At 52.5% G+C, this 8244-nt stretch overlaps 1 non-coding gene across 1 annotated transcript; it reads right to left on the minus strand.

The window, feature by feature from the left end:
• Positions 1-5851: 5851 nt before the first annotated feature.
• On the minus strand, positions 5852-5971 carry LOC128778110 (U5 spliceosomal RNA). Its single transcript, XR_008423484.1, has one exon. It is a non-coding gene; the product is annotated as a U5 spliceosomal RNA (small nuclear RNA).
• Positions 5972-8244: the final 2273 nt, after the last annotated feature.

Consider the following 8244-nt stretch of genomic DNA (forward strand, 5'->3'; position numbering starts at 1 on the left):
AAATAAATAAATGTTAAAAAAAAATTTTTAAGTGGCACCTGGGTGGCTCAGTCAGTTAAGCGCCCGACTTCAGCTCAGGTCATGATCGAACACTCCGTGAGTTCGAGCCCCGCGTCGGGCTCTGTGCTGACAGCTCGGAGCCTGGAGCCTGCTTCGGATTCTGTGTCTCCCTCTCTCTCTGCCCCTCCCCCACTCTTTCTCTCTCTCAAAAAAAAAAAAAAAAAAAACATTAAAGAAGAAAAAGGAGGAGGAAAGTGTCTGGCACTGGGGGGTGGGTGGGAATCGCACCATCGCACCTGCCCCATTCCCCCCTGCAGCACCTGAGCCTCCCGCGCTGCCCACAGGAGAGGGAGGGAGATTTTAAGTCATCAGTCCCCTGCCACTGGACTTCCCAGTTCCCGGTGGCCTCCGCTGGACTCCGAACGAAATCCAAAATCTTCACGACAACCCCCAGGAGAAGGGATTTAACAAACATCTAGAAAATTCACACAGGGCAGCCCAATGCTTAACCCAAATGCGAACACACAACCTCGAATCTGCAGCGACACCCGCCCAGTGCACCCACACGTGAGAGCAGGACTCAGGTGAAGTGACCCGTGTGTGAGGACACCGCTCACCGCACCACGGGCCCGACTGTTCTTACTGTGGAACAGAAACACAGCGGAAGCTCATCAGGGACCCGGTCTGTGAAATCGTGGGGAATCTGCACACCAGCGTCCTGTGACCACATCCGTAAGAATGCGCGGTGTCTGGGTGCGTTAGTGTGGGGTCATCAGCAGGCCGCGGTGTCTGGTAGGAAAAGCAGAGCAAGAGACGATGGCGGGTGAAAGAGCAGACCCAGGCCGGCCGACTCCATCTTGTTCTGTATCCCCCATCTTGAGTGACTATGTCCCCGACGCAGCCGCAGAAAGCGGTTCCCGCTCAAACCTCAGACCACGCCTCCTCCCCTTGAGTAACTTCCCAGACCACGCCTCCTCCCCTTGAGTAACTTCCCAGACCACGCCTCCTCCCCTTGAGTAACTTCCCGCTCACCCGTTCAACATGAGTTGGGGCCTAGGCCTAGATCTGTGGTCAGGGAGCCATCCTGAGGATGCACAGCAGGTGGACGAAAGCCTTGAGTTTCCTTGTTTCACCTGGGGGTGGGCTGGGATGAGTCACTGGGGAAAGGAGAGCTCAGATGAAGGTGGAAAGATGGCAAGAGAACCCTACAACCCAGCACTTACTCTCTCTGCACCCCTGAGAAAGAGGCTGGGTGACCTGAGGGCCAGACTCTTCTGATTTGGGGGAGCAGGCCCAAGACCACTGACACTGAGAGCAGGAGCTCAAAGACAGGAGGGGGATGGGCTTTCCTCTTTGTAATCACTCTACTTTAAACCTTTCAGACCACGCGCCCGGCAACCTGCCTGAGGGGACTCTGATCCTTCCCCAGACAATTGGCTGAGGCCACGACCCTTCCCCAGCCAACGGCTAAGGCCCTGATCCCTATATAACCTTTGTGCTCTTGAAACCCTGTGTAGGTGCAGGTAGGGGATTGAGCTCGAGCTAGCTCGAATAAAGGCCCTTCGCTTTTGCATCGGACTCGGCTCCCTGGTGGTCTTTGGGGATGACGAATTCTGGGCATAACACGGGCTACTCCTGTCTGTAAAAGGGACAGGAGTGGAGGGAAGGATGTGTATTGGGGCCGACCCACCTATCCAGTAGCTAGGCAAGGACCCAGAGGACTCGGGAATAGGGTTTGCCTCTAGAGCCAGAGTAGGGAAAACGTTTCTCTACCCAGCCCTGCCGACCGGGGGATTGGAAGGAGCCTCAGACAGTTCGTGAGGAATGGGCATGGCTGTGTCCCAGCAGAGGTTCATTTATAAACACAGGCCAGCCGGAAGTGGCCAGTAGGGGGGACCGTTTTCTGATCCCTGCTCCACGGGGTGGATCTGGGGGATGAGGCTCAAGCCTGAGAAAGACTCATCGTCTCCGTTCCCTTTCGCAGATTGCATTGAGTCCTCCAACAACACCTATGTGAGAGCGACTGTTTTTATCCCCAATCCACACATTTAGACGCCACTCTTCACAAAATCGCACGGGAAGCCAACCAGGACACGGAAGAGCCAAAATGCACACCCCCACGTCTAGTGGCTGCCGCATGTTATCACACCACCTTCAGAGAGGGACTGTTCCTTCTCTTTTACCCAGGAGGGGACCAAAGCACAGAGAGGTTGAGTAAGCATCTCCAGGAGGCACAGCGAGTAGGGCGTCACACCCGGCTCTCCCTTCAAAACATGGACATCAGCCACCGTGTTTTTCCTCTATTTCTGTCCATAGCACCTGGTTATGTCCTCAGGTATCCCCCCCCCCCCCCCCCCGCCCCATCTTGACTGACTTGTCCCTGTTCAGTCATTTTACACCCACCGTCCGCCTGGGGCCAGACACAGCAGCATCCCCTGGAAACACAAGGACCTCACACGATGATCCTGCTCCGTGTCCCTCTCTATCGCTCCTGCCACCACAGCCTGTGGGCTCCATCTCCAGAACACCCCAGATACATCAGTCCCCCGGCCAGGCCTCCGTGGGCATACCAACATCTGCTCCTGTACCAGCCTCTTAACTATCTTCTTTCTTTTAAAAAACAGGGGCGCCTGGGTGGCTCAGTCGGTTGAGCGTCCGACTTCGGCTCAGGTCACGATCTCGCGGTCCGTGGGTTCGAGCCCCACGTCGGGCTCTGGGCTGATGGCTCGGAGCCTGGAGCCTGCTTCCGATTCTGTGTCTCCCTCTCTCTCTGCCCCTCCCCCGTTCATGCTCTGTCTCTCTCTGTCCCAAAAATAAATAAAACGTTAAAAAAATAATAAAATAAAAATAATAATCTATCTCACAATGTCATTTAACCGAAGACACCCAAGTACGGTAAAACCTTGGTTTGCGAGACACCCAAGTACGGTAAACCCTTGGTTTGCGAGCATAATGCGTTCCGGAAACACGCTTGCCATCCAAAGCACTCGCATATCAAGGCGAATTTCAAGAGCCATTGGTTGTGTTGTGATCATGTGCTGTTGGGCGTCTCGCGCGACTGGTATCGCAAGACGTCACTCGTTGATCAAGTTAAAACGGATTAGAAATGTTGGCTCGTCTCGCGGAACCCTCCCTCTCCGAAGAGGTAACTCGCAATCCAAGGTTTTGCTGTATCACCTTTTCGAGACCTAATCCACGTCGCGGTGATGAACAGCAGAAATTACATTGTCTGCTTCCTTCTGTGTTTCCAAGCCTAGTGTGTGTTTCATGGCTGCAGCTCAGAGTTAATTTCACCAGATATGCTTGGCGTCTGTGAAGCTTTCGTGGGATGTATGGATTCACACCTTGGAGCATCCCTGTAACCAGCCGAGTGTCCCCTGCACTGGTGACCTCCTCTCTGCTCCTTGGGTGTTCGGACTCCTGCAGATTCCACACCCTGCTGGGACGATGCGCCGGGTTCCCTGTGTGCCCGGCGTGCCCGCTGAGCAGCGTGTCCTCTGGGTTCATCCCTGCCGCCTCGGAGGGAAGGATCCGCTTTGCAGTGGCTGAATCATATTCCCTAATTCTTACACCCCACAGTTTTTTTTATCTAGTTATCTGTCTGTGTGTACCCTTGGGTTGTTCGAGTCTTTCGCCTGTTTCCTGACTGTGTCATTTGTCTTTACCGCGGGTGTTTAAGTCCCTATCCCACTGCTGATTCTACAAGGGGAGGTAGCGGAAGCACAGAGAGGTTAGGTGACTTGCCCAAGAATGCACAGCTGGTAACTGGAAGAGCCAGAAAACAGGAACCCAGGCCATCTCATTGGCGGAAAGGAAGCAGAGAGGCCCTCACCCCTTTGGACTGATCTTTAAGCACCTACAGTCATTCTGGGTTCTGAGAAACAGCTCCAGACAGCGTTCCAGAATCTGATCATTTAAGGATCTCCAAGTGGCCTGGCTTGTACCCATCTCTGGGCCTCTGCACCCGCTGTTGCCCCAAACAAGACAGTCCTTCCCCAAGACGAGGTCCCAGCCCTAAAATCCTCGCCTCAGAGGGCCATTTCCACAGTCGCTCTCTGAAATCATGCATGTGGTTTGCTAACTTGTTGGCTGCCTCTTCCTGCCAGGGGGATTAAGCTCTGGGGACCAGCTGGCTTTTCTGTGCTGGGGTGGGCCTCCACCACACCCCCCACACCCAAGCCAGCCCTGGCTCCCACACCTGCCTGAGCCCTCTCTCTGGCCCCTGAACACTTCTCACGTCTGCAAACGTACCACTGTCCCTCTGTCACTGTACCGCCAGCACAAGGGATAAGCAACACACACTCACTGAAGGAAATAATGAAAACAGCAAAAGCAGGAATCTGGAAAGGACTGCTTTTTAAAAAAAAATTGGCAGCCAGCAGATTAGAATCATGGAAATTGTCTTCTCCTGAGAAAACAGATGTTTTTTCTTCTTGCTCACGTTCTTATTCTTCTCTGGTTCCAGGAAAAAATTCCCTGTACAATATCAGGTAAGTGAGAGGCTTCCTGCACCCCGACAAGGAGATGGGGTACAGGGACCAACCCCCAGGATGGTCCCCTAAGACCCTGGCCAACGGGTGCTCATGCCCTTATAGTTCCTCCCACATTGAAGGGGGGGGGGGTGCTGTGTGACCAACAAAATGGCAGAAAGGACTGCGTGTGACCCATCCTCTTTTGGGCCACCTGCTCAGAAGGAACCCAGCTGCCAAGCTGGGGAGTCTTCGCCCTACAGCCAGCAGTGACTCACCAGCCATGTGCGTGCGCCATGTTAGACGTGGATCCTCCGTCACCAGACGAGCTTTCAGATGACCACAGTCCCAGCCTACGTCTTAACTGGAACCTTATGAGAGACCCTGAGCCGGAACCACCCAGCTGAGCCACTTCCGCATCGCTGATGCGCAGAAACTGAGATCACGTTTGCTGTTGTTCAAGCTGCTAAATTTTGAGGAGCTTGTTATTCGTGGCGGGCACCAGCATGCTGGGCTACCTCCGTAACCTCCAGTATTGCTCTTCTAAGCCTCCAGCGAGTCTGCATCACTGGAATAAAAAGCAAAGTCCTTCCGTGGCCAGCAGGACCTCCCATGACCCCAATCCCTGCTACCTCTCCCCTTGCATAGTCTACCCTCCTCCCCACACCTGTGTGAACATCCAGGCCTGCTCCCCTGAGAGGACTGGACTTTGCTGTGCTCTCAGCCTGGAGCACCATCCCTGAGATGGCCTCATTTCTAGCCCCCGACTCCCTTAAGGACTCTCTGCTCAAACTCCCCTTCCCCAGACAGACTTATCTCCCCCAACCCCTCTGTTCCCCACCTCACTATTCCGCCTTCTTCCTCATCAGTACCCCATGTGGCACACGCATTTGTTTACAAGCCACAAAAAGGCATGAAGATTGCCTATGGGCTTCACTGCTAACACACAACAGCCTGAACAGTGCCTGGCACACTGAAAAATTATTGGCTGAATGTTGTGGATGAAGAAAGCCACATATTTCTAACTGCTCAAGGAGTGGCATCTGTTTACATGGCCTTAAGATACCTTGCGGCTTCCTTTTTGCTCTTTGAGAGCCCCTGGGGCCGCCATGCAGTGAGGAAGCCGATCTAGCCCGTGGAGGAGGAGAACTAAGACCCCAGCAGAGAGCCAGCACTGTGGCCAAACACGAAGGGAAGCTGTCTGGGACCTCCTACCCCAGGGGATTACCCAGCCAAACGAGGCCACACAGGTGCAAAACCCAACCACAGAACTCATGGAATTGTGAGAAACAATGAGCTGTTGTTTCTTTCTGCCCTTTCTTTCTTTTGTTCATTCTTTCTTTTGTTCTTTCTTTCTCTCTCTCTCTCTCTCTTTTCTCTTTCCCTTGCAAACACAAGATCTCAAGAATTTGGGTAAACGCTCAGAATTGTTCCTCTCCATGGAAATCTTTATTTTAGAAAAAGGCAAAAAATGTATACAATCTGAAGAGAAACCAGAGGATTATAAACTGTTGTTTCTGTACAAGATTGGGGGCAGCTCGTTACACAGTGATAGGTAACTGATACACTCAGTAAAGCACCAGCTCCCTAGCAGACCCTCTTCCCTCTACCCTTGGCCCCTGTAGTCCCTCTGCACACAGCAGCTGGAACCATATCCTGGAAAACACAGCTGCTAATGTCACCCCTCACCTCACTTAAAGCAATTCCCTGTCGCTTTTAGGATAAAGAGAAACAGCCAGCGATGATGAGGCTTTGCGGGCTCCGGCCTCTCCCATCGCATCCGGCCTCATCACCTTCCACCCCACACTCCACGCCCTCTGGAGTGTAATTAGCTTCCTAATTTTTTTTCACATGCCACTCGTGTGCCTAGAATGCCCTTCCTCGTGCCCATCCCTGGTAACACCACCCATGCAATCTTTTTTTTTTTTTTTTTAATTTTTTTTTTCAACGTTTTTTATTTATTTTTGGGACAGAGAGAGACAGAGCATGAACAGGGGAGGGGCAGAGAGAGAGGGAGACACAGAATCGGAAGCAGGCTCCAGGCTCCGAGCCATCAGCCCAGAGCCTGACGCGGGGCTCGAACTCACAGACCGCGAGATCGTGACCTGGCTGAAGTCGGACGCTTAACCGACTGCGCCACCCAGGCGCCCCCCCACCCATGCAATCTTGAGATACCAGCTCCAGCATCATTTGCACAGGAATGCCCTCCTTGATTTCTCCAAGACCATCCTGCTCTAAGCTCTCAGAGCCCTTCCCTCTGTTAACACTTGCCACAGGCTATAATTTTTTCTGATGCACATATTAGTCAGGGGTCACCAGAGAAACAGTGATCACAGGATTATGGAGTCTGGCAGGTCCAGACTCTGCAGGATGGGGCCAGCAGGCTGAAGACTGAAGGTACAGCTAGTGTTGTGGTTCGGGTTTGAGAATCATCTGCTGGCAGAACACCCTCTTGCTTGGGGGAGGGAGGTCAGTCTTTGTTCTGTTCAGGCCTTTAACTGATTGGGTGAGGCCCAAGCACATTAGGGAGGATGATGTGTTTGACTCAAAGTCCACCAATTTAAGTATCAATCTCATACCAAAAACAACAACAACAAAATCAAACAACAACAATAACAACGAAAAAACACCCTCAGAGAAACATCCCGAACAACGTTGGAGCAGATGTCCGGGCACTATGGCCCAGCCAAGCTGACACATCAAGTTTACCATCACAACCTCTATCTCCCTTGCCAAGAGGTAAGTGCCATGAGGGCCGGACCGTATCTGTATTTTCTCTCTCTGCACCCCAGCACTGGAGGCCAGGATGGTGACTGACACATAGCAGGTACTCGGTCAATGCTTGTCATGTAAAACTGATGATGCCCCTGCCACTTCCTCCTCTCAGGGTCTCAGCAACCTCTTCCCACACCCAGGATTCCTGTAGCATCTCCTTTGGGGTCTCATAGCCGCCATATTCCTCTTTTCTTTTTTTTTTTTTTTTTTTTTTTTTTTTTTTTTTTTTTTTTTTTTTTTATTTTTGGGACAGAGAGAGACAGAGCATGAACGGGGGAGGGGCAGAGAGAGAGGGAGACACAGAATCGGAAACAGGCTCCAGGCTCCGAGCCATCAGCCCAGAGCCCGACGCGGGGCTCGAACTCACGGACCGCGAGATCGTGACCTGGCTGAAGTCAGACGCTTAACCGACTGCGCCAACCAGGCGCCCCATATTCCTCTTTTCTAGTCTAACCTCCAAGGTGGTTTTCCAAAACATAAACAGCAGCAGCAGCAACAGTTGATCTGATCATGAACATCTTTTACTTAAACACTCATGCCAGATCGCACACTGTCTACAGAATGAAGCTTAGCTCGGCCCAGAAATCGCTCTCATTCTGTGGATTCTACAATGGTCCCCAAAATTCTCACTCACTGTGTACACACCCTGTGTAATCCTCCTCAGTGGGGCCATGAGATCTTGCTCCTGTGATTCCATTATGTTCTACAGGAGTAGGGAGATCACCCTGGGTGGGCCTGACCTAATCAGGTGGGCCTTTAAAGGACAAGCAGAGGACGCCAGAAAGATATGTGACATGTTGTGAATTGCCCACGGGAGGCATGGGGCAAGGAATGGGGGCAGCCTCTGGGAGCTGGAAGCGGACCCCCGCTGACAGCCCATGAGAAAATGGGGTGGTTTCAGCCATACCATAGAAAGGAAATGGCTCCTGCCAACAGTCTTGCTCTGTGTGTGTGTGTGTGTCTGTGTGTGTGTGTGTGCGCACACGCGAGTGCTTGGAAG

This window comes from Panthera pardus, unplaced genomic scaffold (genome assembly GCF_024362965.1).
Source record: "Panthera pardus isolate Hobbes unplaced genomic scaffold, ASM2436296v1 HiC_scaffold_18, whole genome shotgun sequence".
Lineage (NCBI taxonomy): Eukaryota > Metazoa > Chordata > Mammalia > Carnivora > Felidae > Panthera > Panthera pardus.